The sequence below is a fragment of the Corvus kubaryi genome, unplaced genomic scaffold (genome assembly GCF_017639235.1).
Source record: "Corvus kubaryi isolate FWS band 111438036 unplaced genomic scaffold, C.kubaryi_AGA036_p1.0 132, whole genome shotgun sequence".
In the NCBI taxonomy this organism is placed as follows: domain Eukaryota; kingdom Metazoa; phylum Chordata; class Aves; order Passeriformes; family Corvidae; genus Corvus; species Corvus kubaryi.
This window is the reverse complement of record NW_024580666.1, coordinates 10,904,135-10,922,722: the sequence shown is the minus strand read 5'-3', so window position 1 is coordinate 10,922,722 and position 18,588 is coordinate 10,904,135. Positions and strand designations below refer to the sequence as shown.

General features: G+C 39.3%; 2 long non-coding RNA genes across 2 annotated transcripts; both read right to left on the bottom strand.

Moving 5' to 3' along the window:
• Positions 1-3,295: 3,295 nt before the first annotated feature.
• LOC121666627 lies at positions 3,296-6,053 on the bottom strand. Its single transcript, XR_006016723.1, has 2 exons — positions 6,013-6,053; positions 3,296-4,716 (listed from the first exon to the last, which is right to left on the bottom strand). It is a non-coding gene; the product is annotated as an uncharacterized LOC121666627 (long non-coding RNA).
• A 5,492-nt stretch (positions 6,054-11,545) lies between these two features.
• LOC121666621 lies at positions 11,546-17,000 on the bottom strand. Its single transcript, XR_006016722.1, has 3 exons — positions 16,735-17,000; positions 14,504-14,632; positions 11,546-14,191 (listed from the first exon to the last, which is right to left on the bottom strand). It is a non-coding gene; the product is annotated as an uncharacterized LOC121666621 (long non-coding RNA).
• Between the last annotated feature and the right edge of the window lie 1,588 nt (positions 17,001-18,588).

The following is an 18,588-nucleotide window of genomic DNA, read 5'->3' as shown; positions in this document are numbered from 1 at the left end:
TCGGCTGTAGTTACACTAAAATTATGGTTTTTGTCACAATGGCAAAATACAAAGAGAAAATGTTGTAAATGGAAAATATTTTACTTCTCAATAAAACTGACTCAGCAGAAAAATGTTCTGGGACAAATCAGGACATGTGCTATCATTTCTTTCTAGCCATGTGAAAAACATCTGTTCTGTCACCTTTTGAAGGCTGGACTTGAACATATTCGTGTTTTCAGATGTTTGTTGCTCAGTTACATGGCTAGATTCTGGGAGGGATGTTCCTGGGTATTTCCAGGTAGTTAGAAATTAATTGTGTTTCAAATTGACTCTATGTGGGTCCTGCATGGGAAAAGATTAAATCAGCTCCTGTATCAGTTATATTAACAATTTTTATGGTTTAGTTAAGAGAGTCCTGATTGGAGCTGACCAGTGAAGCTGAGATAGTGGTACCAGCACTTGGGCTTAAGAACCTTTTTAAAATGAAGGATACCAAGGAAATTTTGATAAACAGTTAAGTAATTTGATAAATTACTTATCCATAATTATGTTTACCAGACTTAAAAATTAGTAACAAACAATGTTTTTCTGTTCTGTGGAACACAGTGCACTTTATGCACTGTGAGTCAGACTATGGTATCCAAACTCACCATTACTGTATGATCACATGAAACATTTGTGCTGTCAAAATAGGCTTAAAAATCAGATATCATGTAATGAATAAGCCAGAAAGGTTGCCTAGTTCATTTCCAGAACCAAATACTGTGAGCAGACACAGACAAAGTGTGAAGATGAACAAAATTGCTCATGGAATTACACCCAGCCTGAACCTGCCATGAAACTGGGACAATATTGTATTTTATTTTCCAATTCAGTCTATATTGGATATTTTAAATCAAATTAATATGAACCAAACTATATTACAGAAATCAACTTACTTGCATGCAGGTATTTAAAAATATATTCTTGGCCTTTGTTACCTTTGAGAGTTCCCTTTCGTTATCGTACCTTGATATTTGGTCATGACTTCATACCTCCATTCAGGGACATGAAATTCCCAGCTAGACTTTGAATAGATTATACTCGTATGATGAATCCAGTGTCTTAAAAATTTATACTATGTTCTTTCGCCCTCTATTTTCCCCCTCTCTGACTCTGATTTTTTGTTTCACTGCCTTCTTGGCTTCTATACCAGTACTTTTCTCACAGTAACTTTTCTCATTAGTAGCTGTGTGACTCTCTGCTGCAGGGTTCAGCTGTCCCTGGTTTGTACAGCCCCTCTGCCTGACCTTGGCTCTGGTTCACTGAGAAAATTCTTGTTGAGGTGTGAGAAAGCAGGCGAGCTAAAATAAGCAAGATATGGAAAGTAAAAACAGATGGAAGTGCAACTGTTGGAGCAGCAATAGCTAACAGCTCCAGGACTCAAAAGTACTGAGTAAAACTGTAAGACCTTCCCCTCCTGCCAGCTCCAGGGAACTGGAAGAAAATAACCCAGCAGCAACAACAGAAGCAGCAGCAGGACAGGTCAGCCCATTTGGAGAAGCCTGGCCCTTCCCCAATAAACAGCTTGTCTGGTCCAAGAGGACTCAGCTGTTTGCAAAGGGGTTGCAAACACCTAACCTAGGAGCTTACTACTTCTAGCCTGCCATCACATGTACTCTCCAACAAAAAATCCCTTCATACTCCTCAGCTGTATCTTACTGGAGTCTCATGGTGAAAGCTGCCCAAATGATGAAAGAGGGTTTTACAGTTTCTAAGAAAGGATGCTGTGGCTATTGTACAGTTAGCAAAACTTTTTGCTGTCCTATGAGAAATTAAATTAAAAAGCAATTATTATCTGGAAATTTCTAATAATCAAATGTAAAAATATAGAGCAGAAATTTAGAAAGGATAAAATGAAAGCACTCAATGTCCGTATGTATCTGTCTCAAAATTCTGAGTTGGTGACTGAAAAAGTAAAGATATTTTATTAATATTCAAGGTAATATAATTTTTAGAATTTAAGCCCACTTTTCTCTGCATCCATGACACACTAATTGAATGCAAAACTTTTGCATCCACAGTTTTTTTGCTGACGTGCATTCTTAGTGAAAAAACAGTTTTGTTGCTGACATGCATTTTCAGTGAAAAAACATTTTTCTGAAACACATTTCTATCTACTTGGCTTTGGTGTGGGTGTTCCATTAAAATAAAGAAGACTAAGGCATGCTATCCATAGAACACTGAAGTTTTTAAAAGCCACCTAACAACACTATGGAAGAATCCACATAAAAACTAATTTTCATTTACTGGCACCTATGTTCTCAATGTAAGCAGCTAATAAAAGTACATCTAAATCAGCATGAAGTAATTCAAACCATTCTGATGGTATGAATTCTTAAATCCTGTTAAGAAATTCCAGCAGGCAGGTGGAAAAATAAGATTCTCAGAGTATCTAAATTGTTGCAAATTAATGTTAGCACACTGTTTCCCTTTCTTAAAACTAAGACCATAAAACACAGTGACTGTGACTTCTCACAAGGAAAGTCTCTGGCATAGCAGGTTATTAAAGTCTGTCGTTTAAATCCTACTCCAGATTTTATGTGGGGCACCTACTCTCATATTTTCCTTGATGTTCATGAATATTTCAAATTCATCCATAACGAATTATGAGGTTTAATGATAAAACTGTACTTATAAAGACAGATGTTACTACAAATGCAAAAAAAAAAAAAAAATTAAACTGTATAAACAATGGTATCAGGGAAAATGTAATATGTGGGATAAAAGAATGACAGAAATTACAAAAATTTTTTTTCATATAATGTGTCAAATTTTTCTACATTCCCCTTTAACTATATAAGTACTTAAACTCCTTAGTACTTTTTTTCATATTGATATTGATCTAATGCATCTAATGCACAGATCATATGAAATACTGACTTATTTAACTCAAAGCCAATGTAAATCTTCTCCTAGTGTGATTTTTAATTAGATGTTTGGTTTATATGTTCATATTCTTCAGAGCTAATGTTCTGAACAGCATAAATTTTCTCTCATGAGATTTCTCACTGGAAGGGATTAGAGCAGCCTTTATAAATATTAGATTCCACAACAACCTTATGATAATAATATTTTCTGTGCCTTTGCAGATGAAGTAAATGCATATAATCTATGTCACACAGGAAGTAAATGACAGATGATATGGAATTCAGACTCCTAGACGCTGTCAGATTAGAATCTTTAAAAAATGTGTAGAAACCCAAATCTCAGATATAGAAGAAAAAGAGAGTGCCAAAACAAGCAAATAAATTTGAAAGACTGTAAGTAAAAATGCTGGGAGGGTCTTTTTATTCTTGAAATTCAATCAAGACTGATTGCCTGCCAGAACATAATGTTTTCAGGTCAATAAAAGCAGAATAATTTCTCACATGAACGGAAGAATCAGAACAGGATAACAGCAACCCTCAAAAATATTTTTACCAGCTATCTCATTTACTCCCATATTATGTGAGCTCTTCCAGTTTCTGCTGCTGCTAATAATCACAGGATGCCGACATGTGTACAACTAGTTTCTGCCAATCCAAGCAAACCATAGAAAGCATACTGTAATTTACAGTCCCAAGATGTTGACAGACTGGCTCACCAGCCAACAAAACATTACTTTCTTTTGCAGCTTCAAAGCCTGGAAGGAGGACATAGAGTTCTGTGAAAATCAGTGGGATGCTGGAAAGCTAAGGCATAAGCTACGCTGTTTGTTACAAAGATGCTGGCCATCATTCCGGAGGGGATATCACAGATCTAACCTCAACAAAACATCTGGCAACAGGGCTGTGTTCTACACAGGCTGTAAAAAAATAGGCTGAGAAAGCTTTTCTTAGGGGCCACAGCCTGGTGTCCAGCTGTGTGCCATTTTTGTGCACTACTAGTTATGTAAAACAGTAATATTTTATTCATGTCCATGGTCTATCTAATTCTGTACCTTGTGCAGGTGTTTTGCTGATGAGTCTGTACTTTTGAAATGTTGCTAGTTTGAGACAGCATTTAGAAAATTCTTCTGTTATTGGTTTTTTGTCAACTACATGAGGTTGGAAACCTAAAAAATCTCTCTAGATTGCTGTTGAAACTCTTGTCTAGAAAATGCTGAATTTTTGCGTGTTTAATTGTGTCTCAAACCCCAAAAGGGGTAGATAATATGTTCATACCCTCAGATTACACTCAAGAAAAACAAATCTTACTTTTTGAACCATGGGAAAACATTAACCCTAATTCTAAGCCTCCAACCTCAGGACAGCAGAAAATCACAAAGCTAGGACAAAGCAAAGGCCGTCACAGTGCAGCACTGGATGTTTAGTGACAGAAAATCCATGGTACTGTTATGTTTGCTTGGGTGTTTCAAATAGAATAATCTCTGTGAGTTCTCCTGTATCCTTCTATTCATACAGAACAATCCCACTTGCCGCAGCAGGGCTGCTCTCCACCTCCCATCCCACAGCCCTGCTCAGCCCACCCGTGGGTCCAAGAAGGTGCCCAGTGCTGGGGCAGTGGGACGGGCATTGGCTGACGTGCCCTGCCCTGACAGACCCCCACAGAGAGCCCCCCCTGCCCTGCCAGCTCCCCGGGGCCACCAGCCCTCTCAGTGGCCTGAGGGTCTCTCCCTTGGTGTTTCACAGTCTCAGAGGCTCAGGCTGTCGCTGGATACCCTGGCAGAACATTCTTCAGCTCTCTGGCCTGTCTGCAACCAGGGAAAATGTCCTGCAGGTGAGATGGTGAATGGGACATGGATTAAACTCTGCATAGCATAATGCAGCGACTCTTCTAAAAGAGGACAACGCTTCTCAAGTGGAAAGTATACAGAGAGACATAATACAGAAAATCATAATAGTTACCAGCCCAAGAGGTTGGTTTTCTTTAATACAGTGTCTGTTTTTTATCACAGCAATTACATTAGCACCCCACAATCTACTTGCATCCTGTTGGCTCCACAAATAGAGCTCTGCAGATGTTTGCTATTATCCACAATTTAGAAACTATTTCACCAAAGACAAAAAGAACCCTGGGAATTAATCACCCTCTTTGTCAAAGGGCCCTTGAAGAAGCAAAAATGTCAGAACCATTGCAAAGAAACAAAAAATGTGTTTGGATGTCCATCTAAAACAATACAATATTGTTTTTATTAAAACAAAAATTTATTTTTCTTTCAGGTTTTTTTTTACCATGCAAGCATATTACAACCCATGCTACAGTATTTATATAAACCCTCTCCATCTGAAGGAGAAAGCAAGCACATAGGTATTTGGTGCAGACCAAGAGTAACAAATTAACTTATTCAATTCAAGAAGGGTGGTGGTCATCATATGCTTAGAGACACATAAACTTGCATGAACTAAGTGGGTTTATTCTTGTATGATGAGATCTATAGGTACTAAAATAACAGTGGTCAGTATTACAAAGTTATTTTTACTCACATTTAATCTGATATGACACCCTACCCTGAAACTGCAAAATCATTTTCCATTTTAACTGTAGAAAATTGCCAGAATTTCTGAGTTGCCAGAAAAAGACTAAGGAAGCTACAGAACGACTGTAATTACATTTTGCCCCAATTCTTCCTGCAGATGTTGCATAGTGTCTTGTTGACAATGTTTTCTGCATATGTGAAAGGCAAAATCAGATTTTTCACAGTATCAGGATAACAAAAAATAGCAAATTATTTAAATAAAAGAAATTTGACCTATTTTCATTGCTTTTATTTACAGTTTTTTCCTTAAAAATATTCAGTCTATTTATCCTTTACATAAATGAAAAAATTATATCTATGCATTTTTTGGTTTGCATTCTGAACATACAGTTAATAGTTGTTCCGGTTTGGCCAAATTTAGAAATGTATATCCTCTGAGAGAAGGCACAACCACCCCTCCCCCCACCAGGTTCGGGAAAAAATAAATTTTCCTCGAAGGAAAGTGAAGAAGATAAAACTATTTATTTAACAAACGCACGGGAAAGGAAAATAATGTTAAATGGTAAAATCTTTCGCTGTAGAGGAAAAACCTGGGAAAGCGTTCGAGTCCTCCCTTTGGTCTCCTCGGAGCTGGGGCTTGGCCCAGGGCCAGGCCCTCTGTGCCCGGTGGAAAGTCCTCCCGATGTGCTCTGAGGTTGAAAGCAGTCCAGTAGGAAAGGGAGAAAATCTGGAATTCCAGAGAAGGAAAAGTTCAACTCTCAGCCTCTCTCCGGAGAACAAGAAACTGGAAAAACTGGCCAAAAGCTGACTGGAAAGCAGCAAGCCGGGTGCTTCCTCACTCCCCTGCCCCAGCTGGGGAAAAAAAACCTGCTATCTTTATGTGACCTTGAACAAGCTGCAAACTGCTTTGAGAAAGTTTTGCTCAGGTTTTTTCCTTCCCCCTCTCAGGCTCAGTTTAGAGGCATAGAAAGGCACAGGAATGAATTTCTGGGTATAGGCAGCGATATGGGATACACATCATAAGGTCACCCCAAGACAATTGTGAATAGTAACTGACTGCTACGGCTCGTAGGATCTAATAAAATTAAAACCCAGGTTCTAATACAAGTGCTTGCTCATTACATTTTATGTCAATAGCTCAGACATTTATGTAGATTTGCTTATTGAAGACTAATTATGAAAATTAAATTGAGCACATAAAATACTTCAAAATTGTTAAAAATATATTTTAAGTAAAATGATTAAAACTGAAAACTATTAGGATATCTCATTATTCACCTTAAACTGAATGCAATATTCAAGAAATAAATAATCAGAATCTACAAGTGCCTTAGGTACTAAAGCTGTCTGCTTGATTGAACAGGCATAAGTAATCTTTTCAAATGACAATTACATAAAATAACATTATTATTATTAGCCGGACTCTACACAAGTAAAATGTCCGTGTTCCAGCACAGGTGCGATAAGAATGAAGTCACATATAGCAAAAAGCAGTATTTCAAACTAGAAAATACAGTTTTCATACTTCAAATGAGTTTGTCACTAATTTTGAGATACTCTAAACATACGCTGTAACCATTTTCAAGGCAGTGCAGTCATCACAGAACAAAAAGCCTTTGGTATAATTTTTGTAGATTTATGTCTTTCCTGTAAGACACCCTGGGCTCCTACTACCAATGCAGTGAATTTCCCAAACATTTAGCCAAATGGCTACTTCTCACAATGAGTGATTTTCACCCCAGGTTCTAGTTCTGGCTTTTAACATGGTTTTGTTACAGAGCTCTGGGTCATCTCTTAAAGCTGCAGTGCATAGACACCTCACTTTGTTTTTCTTACATGCCTCAGACTTCCCACCTCTAAATCAGAAAAAGGTTTTAAGATTTTCTAAGAATTTTTCTTCGTGGAATCTACATATTGTTATCTCTATGGGAACAAGGAGGAAAGCAAGAGACTTGAAAATCTGAAATGTTCCCCGCGACTAAAGAATTGGGTAAACACGTAAACTTTATCATCAGAGAGCAGCTCTGTTTTAATTAATGAAAATGTTATATGAAAGACCTAAAACAAAGAAAGATGGTCTTAAGCATGCCCAGACCACTCATGCAGAGAGAATTCCTCTTCTGTAAAGGCCGTACCTCAAGAGAACCTGCTTCTGACTGCATTACCATATGTCAGCTGACTAAAACATGATTTATCCCAGAAGTCCTTTGATGTCTATCTTAGTCCCTTTAATGGCACTAGCCCTTCTCCACCAGCCTCATTTATCCCTAGGCCATGACTGGAATCTTTATGTAACCTGCAGTGCACCATAACCAGTGTATTTGCTTCTTGGCCTCATGAACAGCTGGTACAGATCTGCTCTGGTGTGACAGGTGAGCAGCGCCATCAGACACTGGGCACTGCCCAGAGAGGCACCAGTTGGCACAGAAGGGTGCACTGAAATGAGGGGACACAGGCTCTGCTGAGAAGAGCCTTCTGTGCTCAGCAGTGATGGTGACATCCCACGTGGCATAGTCCCCAAACTCCACTGGAAGAACTGATCCTGCAGAGCAGAGGCCTTGACCCAGAGTGAGCTGCCAAAGGAGCTCCAGTTCTGCACAAATTTGGCTTCAGGGATGCCTGAGGCTTCTGGCTGAGGCTGGGACAAAAGGAGCTGGGCTCCTTGCCTGCCTGCTCTTGTGACCAAGCAAAGTGTCTGCAGGAGGAGGTCACCAGACTGTGCAGCATCAGAGATAATGAGAAACAGTTTGGTGTAAGGTCACATGGAAGGGGAGAGCGTCTTCTTCACTAAGATCATCATCTGATCAAAAACATTTTCAATACATTGACTATTCTTTACTCAATGAGTAAAAGGGGAAACCATAAACAAGAGCTCACAGAGACACAAACCTGGTCACAAAAAGGGTCAATAGAGACCGTGCCAAGGACCAGACTGGGACAGAGAACCTTGTCTGTCTTGGCACACTGGGATCTTCCTCAGTAGCCAGGCAGGAGGAACCCCTGTGCTGGGAGCTGATGGACGTGATGGTCACGTATAACATTCCATAACACCTGGATCATCTCCAAGACCTGCAGCTTCAAGAACCTAACAGCAATGAAAGGGGTGCATGTAAACTCTGTGCTTATCAGGTGTGAAAATGGAGCCTCCCATGAAGGTGAAGGCTGGAAGCTGGCTACTTCTGGCACTCAGAGGATGGGTCCTGCTCCACTTTTAGATTTCCTTTCTGACATGCAAGTGTTGTGGATACAAAAATGCTGCTAGCAAGGATTTTCTCGCTATTTTCTAAGCCCGTGAGAGACTTTTCTCTCTCACAGAAGAGGTAGCAGAGTTATGTAAACAACCAAACACCTGCAGCCTTGAAAAGTCTTGTTTATAGTACAGTAGAAAAATATTTTGACAATGGATGTTTTAGGATTTTAGCCAATCACCCCAAGGGGTGGCTGATCCTTTGTCCAATTAGACTATGAAGAAAAAAGTCTATAAAAGAGTTTGTAAAATAATTAATGAATCTTGCTGCACAATTCCTGCCTGCTGGATTTTCTCTCCTCCTCCCTACAGCTGCGGGACACGGTGATATACCTTAGGGCATTTTTTTTAATAAACTGTCATCATTTACATGACACCACCCAACCAGACAGTCATCAGGATGACACAGAAAAGCTGTGTAGCATTGTTATCAGCAGGGAACCTTTGCTCTAGTAACACTATCATGTCAAATACAGACATAACTGAAAAGCCTGAAAGGGGAAAGATTACTACTGCTAAGAAACAATGAAACTTTTTTTTTAACTGAAAAAACCTAATGAGAAAGAGTATTCTAATTTAACTTTACATTCAGTGTGGGTTCAGAGTAATGACTTACATGAGACACGTAAATCATTCACTTCTTACCATGGGGAGATATTCCCTTATTAAGTGAGTGACAATAATGGAAGCTTGCTCAGATCCTGGATTCTGCACAGTTCCATCAGTTAAAGAAGAATTTGCCAAACAATTTGACGTAAATTCCAAAAGCATAATTTCCTTGTCTGCAATCATCTTTATCTGTCAATGAAAAATAATACCTGCAAATACATGCATTCATTTTTCTAGGCCAGGTCTAAAAATCATCAAGATGTACAAATAATCTTTGTTTAAATCACTCTGAATCAGCTCCTCAAGAATTCACTAATTATTTTGTCCATGTGTAATTTAAACTTTTTGTCTGTGTACTGACTCAAGCTGCAAGGTTTTTATTTGCCAGGTAACATTTGCTGAACACCAAGAATACTTCTAAATTTATCTGACCACACTATTACTAATGTGCTTTGACTTAAATTACACCAGCAGCTACATTAACTAACATTAATTTAAAACATATTTTCTTTTTTTTCTTGTTCTTGCCTCCTATATGCTGAATATTTTTGCTATTAAAAAATGTTGCTAAATTAGGAAGAAAATACTGTTGAATAAATCCTTACATTTCCTCTATATCTCCCAAAAATGCTATGAATGTGTTCTGGTTCTTTTACTGATGGGTAAGCACTCTGGCAGCCAGCAGAAGAGCAAAAATTAAAGTATAATAAAGCTAAATACAAATCTTGCAGAGTAGAGCTCCCTAGAGTTTCATACATTGCTTTTGCATTAATTATTCTCTCGGAGTTTCAAATTATAACAAATCAATGTGGCAACATACAGAAAATCACTGCACTAAGCATAACAGAACTTCAGACATGAGAACCACTGCTCAACCAATGTGTAAATGTAAGCATTGCAAAAAATGACTTCAAAGTGTCTGTAAAACGTTTCTTAAACAGAAAAACATGACATCATGGGCACAGGTCTGAAAACTGTTGAATGGGAAAAGAAAACCACAAGGATAACTACCAACAAAAATACAACAGCAATTTTGTTTCATTAAAGTAAAAGCTGTAAAAGCACATTCTAAATTTGGATGAGAATGTTCCTATGTTACTTGTATTTCTTGAAGTGAATAGTGTTTGTTTTAGCAGTGAAAAATCAGTTTGACTCCCACCACCACCATCATGACTAAAATATAGACAACCAAGCATTTGAAACTTACTTTGCAGAACATCCCTATGAGGAAAGAGTGGATGGGAGGGGGTTTTTGAACCTAAAATCCAAACCTAGCTGCTGGTTAAGAATGCCACGGCTGGACAACAGCACATGTCCACCTAAGTGAAGCTGCTTGTGGCCGTGCCCCGCTGCATTTCAAGGAGGTCATGAATCTGCTGGAGCTGTGCACGCAAGGCCCTGCTGTGGGTGGGTGTCAGGGCTGCCGTGGCAGGGCAGCTACAGCCATGGAAACCGGGAGAAGCTGCTGCAACACCAGAGGCATTGCTCCGGGACCTATCAACGCTGTCTGCCTGACAGTCTGGGAGTGGTGTGAGAAGAGATCTAACATCAGCATCCCGTGTAATTACCTATTATACTGTGTAATTACCTGTAATTGCCTATTGTTTAAAAAATGCTGTATGCATGAAATATTATTAAAGCTTTTCTATAGTAGCATAGTCCTGTTCTTGCCAGCGTTTCTAGTGTAGAAAGCATTTCCTTTATGTACTAACATGCTGATCTGGACATTAAACTTGTTCTGACAAAACCTTTTTTTTTTCAATCTTTTTTAACAGACAAATCAGAAACAAACCACATAAACAATGCTGAAAACATGAAACCCAAATACCTATTATTTTGGAAATTAAATTTTGGAAGAAATATATTTTTACACCACTTAGTCTATAATATGCTCAAATCTCTCTTCCATACAGCTCCGATAGGAAAGAGCCAAGAAAAATAACCCATTATCAGCCATGAGAATCAATACCTAGTGCTTACTGGATAACGTGTAAGTGTTCTCAGACTGATTTTCAAATTATATAGTCCCATAATATAAGCGATTCTAAATAAGTGATACATTATAAATGATAAAACTAACTTTAAAACAAATCCAGCCATAAAAAAGGAAAACAGTACTTTTGTAAATACACCCGAAGACCACCAGGTGTCTCTGTAATAAAAGAAATGTATACAAGCATACATGGAAAAAAAAGTTTTTTAAAAAAAAGTTAAAAAAAAAATCAATCTTCAACATCTACATACACACAAAACCAAGTAAAAAAAAAACCAAACCACAAAAAAACCCCCAAACTAAAAAAACCTCTACTGATCAGTTCAAAGAGTTTTAAAAACTAGGGTTATATGGAAAGGTAAAGTGTTAATGCAAGACCAGGCAAATCCTACTGCCAGTGTCAGCAGTAATAATGTCTTCAAAATTATGCTTTTAATTCAGATTGCACTTTATGTTGCGCCTGAACTGAAAGGAATCTTACACAAAGCACAGAGAAAATCCCCAAAGTGCACCAGATGATGTGCAATTATCTGTTCTTCTAATTAGACATGAATTTATCTCACTACAAGTTTATCAGTACTTTGAATTTAATTATGATTCATGACAAACATGTTACTGGTTAGTTTGTTTTATGGCACAGACTTAGGTACTGACACAGTTAAAGGGGTACAAACCCACCATCATAGATAAAGTCACTATGAGAAGACAATACATATCAATACAGCTTATTGTTGTAGTGAAAGAGAAACAAACAGCCCTGATGTAAACACTTCCAGTAGCATAAAAGTGCACATTACCTATTAAAATATTCAATACCAATTGATGCAATTACTGATAACCTTGTTTGTGATAGTACTGGTATTACACATTAATATTTCTGTAGCTGGCATGTAGTTATACAAGTGCATAAAAATATAACAGAACAAGAACTATTTGTTCACAAATGCTCACTTACCACTTACAAATTAAAATATATATCCTTCCCCTTCGTTGTTGCAGTCTGATACATGTGAAAAGCTACTTGAGCAATATTTATTTAGATTATTGTTCTGCTTAACACATCTTTGATAGCAGTTCTTAATTGTGAGCATTATAATCTTAACTGTTTGATAAAAGGTAAATACAAAGGAGGTGAATATCCTCAAAGTACAGAACACCTGTATGAAATTAAAGAGAAAAAATATGTTTTTCTATATTTTCAAAATATCTTTTAATTTAGAAATTAGTAAATTAATTCTTGGATTATTACTAAAATTGAAATATATATTTTTCTGTACTTTCTCAGATTTCACATAACAGCAAAAAACCCATGCATAGCTGGAAAACTTTTCATTTGAAATCTTTGTGTAAATGTTCAGAAAGAGCATTTTGTAAACTTAATTTTGATGCTTACCCATTACATATAGAAGTTAATATATTTAGTAAATGATACACAATGAAGTAAAAATATACAATAAAATGTATATACAAAAAATAACCAAAAATACTAGCATCATTGAGGGATACTACTGGAGGCAGTATTAGAAGGTGTGTAACTTCCTTGATTTGCCTTCTTCATTAGACAGAATCTCAGCTTCTTGGCTTTTCATGACTTCTCTTCCTCCCTCTCTATTGTAAGTTCTTGATGCGAGCTGCGTTATCACTAACCACCAAATCTAGCTCGAAAACTTTGTCCATATCAGAACACTTTTGCATCTTCCTTTATGTCTCTTGTTCAAGCTCTCATTTTGCTTTCTTTCCTCTTTTTCCCTTATCTTGGCCCCTGTGGACCTAGATGGGGGCCCCAGAGTCAGATGTGGAGCATTGCCTCCGGTGTGCTAGGGATTGATGGCCACTGCCAGGCTGGGATACAGGCCCAGGGATGTGGGGTGTGTGGGGCAGGGCATTGCCTCACCAAAACAAGGCCCAACCTGCCCCTTCCCCTCACACACACGCAAACAAAATGTTTCAAGTCAGCAATCTCCTCCAGTCTCTCACAGTTGCATGCCCAGCTGTATTAATGCATTTATACATTTAGGAGTCCTTACTCAATACTTCACCAACTGTTCCTGTTTAATTGCAGGAAAGGTGCCATTTCTGTGCATGAGATTTTGATTTTTGATAATTACTCGTTTTGATATGAGCATAAGTTACTCTATCACTCTGTTGCTTGGAGAAGTGGCATTTCAGTATCCTTTTCCTTGCACCGTCTATTACCCAGACACAGTCTGATCTACATGCAATAATTTGTGTGTGTATGTAAAAGAAACACCACTACTGTGCCATAAGAAATCTGGAGAACCTTCCCTCCTTATGGAATACAACCCTCATGGTGTTGAAGTACAGACTTGGTGGCAGCTGTACAGACATTTTAGGAAGTCAGTCCATTCCAGTTTGGGCAGTGCAGGCAGTCCACTCAGCCTCTTGTGCCACGTGCTGGCAAGAGCCATAAATTGCAAGAACAGGGACACTGTCAGCTTGTAGCTGAAATGTGGGGCTCAGGTGCTCAGGGTGATGGAAAAATCGTGACAGCAGAGGCACAGGAGCATGTGCTGACATATTGATGAGCTGTGCAGGGCACCTTGCATCCACAGAGCTCGTATCTGATGCAGCTGATGCATTCCAGTCTCTGTGCTGTGCTGCCAGGGCGTAGTTGCTCATATGAAACACTACAAAACCGTATTTTTCTGAGGCCTGTGCATACTTTGGCTGATCCCTTGCAGGCCTACAATCATGTCTGCATGGTATTTTTGTTCTGGTGCTGCAAGTGGTCATAACTTCCTCTCTTGGGCTGTACAGGTTATGGAGAAGTGCTTGCCTTTTCCCATTCTTCATTTTCCCTTTGAGGCTATCTATGCATTGTTTCCAAACAGATTTATCACAAGCTGAAGGCCATCTCTTTTCAAAATCTGCGCAGTATATTGTATTCGTATATCAGCATCTGAAACAGATAAATAAAAATTGTATTATTAGCAAGTTCTTGATATGATAGGACGTGGTCCAGAACCTACTGAAATTGCAATTTTTCTCCAGGCATTTAAAGAAAACAGTTTTGCAGGCAAAAAAAAAACCCAAATAAGATGAAATCTAACAACTACTCAGTGTCTGTGACATGCTGTGTCACTGAACTACTTCCTAACTGATTAGCAACTTCCCAAATCAATGTGAAAAAGACAGAGATTGAAACCTTCTCTCCCCTCTCCAAGCTGTAAGCAGGTAAAGAAAACAACCTTCTCGTTTGCAGTCTCCTTACCTGAAGGACGGAGTCACAGGAATTCACTAGAGAAAACCCTGATATTTCTTTCTTCTCCCTTCTTCTTAAAGTAGTGTTTTGGCAAAGGAGTAGGGTCATGAGTGATTACAACGGCACAGGAACCAAGCACTGTGAGCGAGGAGAGAGGGTCCACTGCATTAAGTTTCCAATGCTTGTAACAAAATGACTTTTAAAAATCCTCATACAAGCCTGATGTGTCTCCTTGTCTGATATGTGACAGATTGGACTGAGCTTTGAGTTGCACCAAAAGACAAAATTCAGTGTTTCAGGATGTAAGAAGTGGCAATGCTAGAAGAAGGGTATTAGGCTCCTACTTAAATTAAAGGATATGAAGGAGCTGAGAAATAATAGAAGTTCTGATACAGTGAAGGGACAAGCTACAGTTTCTTTGAGAAGGAATTATGTACAGATAATTTTGCCCCACATTACATTCCTCCCTCCCACATACACACACACTTGTACATAATCTGAACACCCACAGCCCTTTTGGTCCCCAGTTAGATGTCACTAGCTAGGGTTAACATCTGTGCATCCTTCTCTTCTGCATTGGGCTTCAATACAGCTCTCATCCTCCCTAAAATACTGTAGGCTGGGAGATCACAGCCAGAGTATTTCTCCTCCTTTACTTTCACAATCTCTCAGCTTGCACAAAAAATCTGGTGGCAAAGAGGAATGAGAGGGAAGAGCAAAATTGTCAGCAATTCACTTTGTTCTTCACCTTATCTTTCTGCCCATGCCTTCCTTCCCATCTTTTGTTTCTCGCCCCCATCTGTTGATAGGCTCTTGAGTGGTTAATGGTGAATGTCCTGTCACACTCAGAGACAAGGATGATGGTCAGGGTCACTCCTGGGGTTGCCAACAATACAGCAGTTATATGTGCTATAGCCCATATGTGCCTTACGCTCCTCCCTCCCCTCTGCCTGTGTCACAACAGGATATCATTTCAGCAAAACCCTGTCAGTCAGCAGGAACAGGGGAAAAAATGCCAGGCCTTGCCTTGCCTTGCCTTGCCTTGCCTTGCCTTGCCAGCAGATTGGAGAGGATGAGCTGTGGCTGTTCCATCCCAGGCTCCTGGAGACCTGGGATAGGCCAGCCACAAGGAGCAATGGGATGGGCAGGGCCAGCACAGGTGTGCCCAGGGTAGAGGCTTCATTACTCACCTCTGCCACAGGGCCTGTTTTTGCTCTCACTCCTGAACACTGTAAAACCTCCTGAACACTGCCTGGCAACGCAAGGGAAACAAGGGAAACAGCACTGGGCCAGGAGGGAGGCTTGGGCCTGCTAATGCCTTCCCTTCCAGGAACGCTGAGGCCCTGGCTAGAGGATGAGGATGTCGGAAGGGGCAGTGAGGTGACCTGGCCTTGGGGGAACGGTGGCTGTGCAGTGGGGAGGGCTCGGTCAGAGCCTCCAGGGCTCCCATGGGAAAGGCAGGGTGTGAGACCGGTGAGCCACAGGGAGAGCTTCCATCCCTGGCCGCTAGGATCCCATACACGGCAGCCATGCAGAGGCCAAAGGGACAGAGACATAGAGGGACATGAGGATTGGTGCCATGGTACAGGTCACACAATCATCTCAGTTGGAAGGGATGTGGAAGGATCATTGAGTTCACTCTTTCACTGAACTGATCAAAAAAACTAGTTTAGTTACTGAAAGATCAAGAATAAGGAAACTTCAAATATGAATTTTAGTAATTTTTGTGAGTTCTCTTAACATTCTTTGCTGTCTTCATCTCTTTATCATCAGTGTGACTTGCTGCTAGTTACCATCAAAAAATGCTAGAATTGAGACTCTTTGGTTCTTTCAGTGCTAGTAAAAAAGCTCAGTCTACTGGTTGTTGTGCATGACAGAGTTAGGACTGAAGACATTATTATTTTATGCAATACTTTCACTAGTCCTCAGTAATGTGTGGGATTGTTAGAGCTGTGTTATTTTAGGTTCTCTACAGTCAAGCACCTCAGCTTTTGATCTTTTAATTTTGAGGGACAGCATAGAAAAGGGATGCAAAAATTTTCTGAATGTTTTTTCCAGGGTAAAGGAAGAGATTAACGAGTCCAAGATGACCAAAAAATGGGTGTGTGCAGACATGCTTGGAGCAGTGTCTTAGGACTAACAGGCTTAATTCACTGCAAAAAGTACACGTCCTGAAGTGCTCCTGACTTGCCCTAGGAAAATGGTGGCTGGGAGCGTACTGACACTAACAAATAACTTACCAGACTTAGACACTGGCTGCTTTCATGGTTCTCAGGAATGAAGGAAGGCATCAGGAGCAGGTTATAAGCCAAAATAACCTTGGGACCACAAAGATGGTTAAAGGGCTGGAGCACTTCTACTGTGGAGACAGACAGAGAGTTGGGATTGTTCAGCCTGGAACAGGCTCCAGTGGGACTTTGTAGCACCTTCCAGTAGCTGAAGGGGACCTACAAGAGAGCTGGAGAGAGACTTTTTACAAAGGTGTGTAGTGACAGGACAAGGTGGAGTGGCTCTAAACTGAAAGAGGGTGGGTTTAGATTAGATGTTGGGAAGAAATTTTTTACTGTGGCAGTGAAACACTGGAACAGGTTGTCCAGAGAAATTTGTAGATGCCCCATCCCCGGCAGTGTTCAAGGCCAGGTTGGATGGGGCTTGTGAGCAACCCAGTCTAGTGAAAGCTGTCCCTGCCCAGAGCAGGGGAGTTGAAATTCGATAATGTTGAACATCCCTTCCAACCCAAACCATTCTGTGATTCTGTAATTATTCTGGTGAGTCATACCAGGCTCACAAGCCACAAGTTTAGCACTGTCAGTACAGGGACAGAGGTAGTGTCAAAATATACTTCCCTCATGTCTTATTTTAAGCATCCTTTTTATTGCATTCCCTTTGGTTTTCCTGGGCCCTTGCCCCAGGAAAGTCACCTTAATATGGCGTCATGGACATGTTATCCACTGTATAAAAACAAAAATGTGTACAAAAAATTTTAGTTTCCTAAGTATTTTATTTATGGAAATGTGTATTGAAATAAACCTTGATATTGCAGTTACAATGCTAATGAAACTTAGGAAATTATTTGAAAGAGATTATTTCTCTTAAAGCAAAAGTTCACACATTCCAATAAAACTAAGTCCACGTTGTATAATTTAGACAGAGTTACATATAAATCCTTTTCCCTGCCCTTCATACAGGGCAAGAAGAGTGCACAACCTGCACAAACAGACTGAAAATCCTGCAACAGCAACATTGCTCTGCAAATCCCCCTACAAGGCAAAGCCTGGCTCTTGTCTTTGTTGAACTTCCCCATCTATCAGGTTCAAAAAAAATGGGACAGCAGGACCATTAAATCATCCTACACAATATGGATTGGAAGGAGTCTTGGAACCCTTGTATGTTCAATTTCCAATGTTTCATTGATTGCTAATTTCCTTATAATTCACACTTTTTCCTGCAGTACCCCCCAGGATTTCAATAGTATTTGCTGTGCTTTTTGCTTCTTACCCTTTACTGTGGTTTTTTTCTTTTCATATCTTCAGTTCATATACCAAATCATCCCTTTTCTAGACTAAATTCTCCACTGAATTACTATTAATAATAATACATTAATCCTGTATTTTTTTCAAACAAAATGTCCATAGTAGGAATAATAAAAACACAAAAACCCCTTGACATTTCTCTGGATGTCATCTATCATTATCCAGCTTATTTGGTTTGCATGTTACATGCTTTTCCCATTATACTTTTACCAGGCTGCAGTGCAAGAACTATCTTTTATATGGATTTTATGCAGTAAAGCTTCAGCAAAAACTGTATAAATAAATATAGCATAGAATTGTCTGTGTGAGTGTACATAAACTTAGTTACAAAGAAGTAAATATACAGCAACTCCTTCAATTTCAAGATAAAATAGATCAAGAATAGTATACAGGATGTTTTTGGAGGAGACAGCTTTGGCTCACTAAGTGCAAAAGTTAGAACAATCATATTCCATTAGCTGCAAAGAGAATAAAATTCTAAGCTGCCAAATAGGACCTAGAAGGTATAAAAAGAGCTTCATTCAAATCTATACACAGCTATATAAAATGTTTATTTCCCTT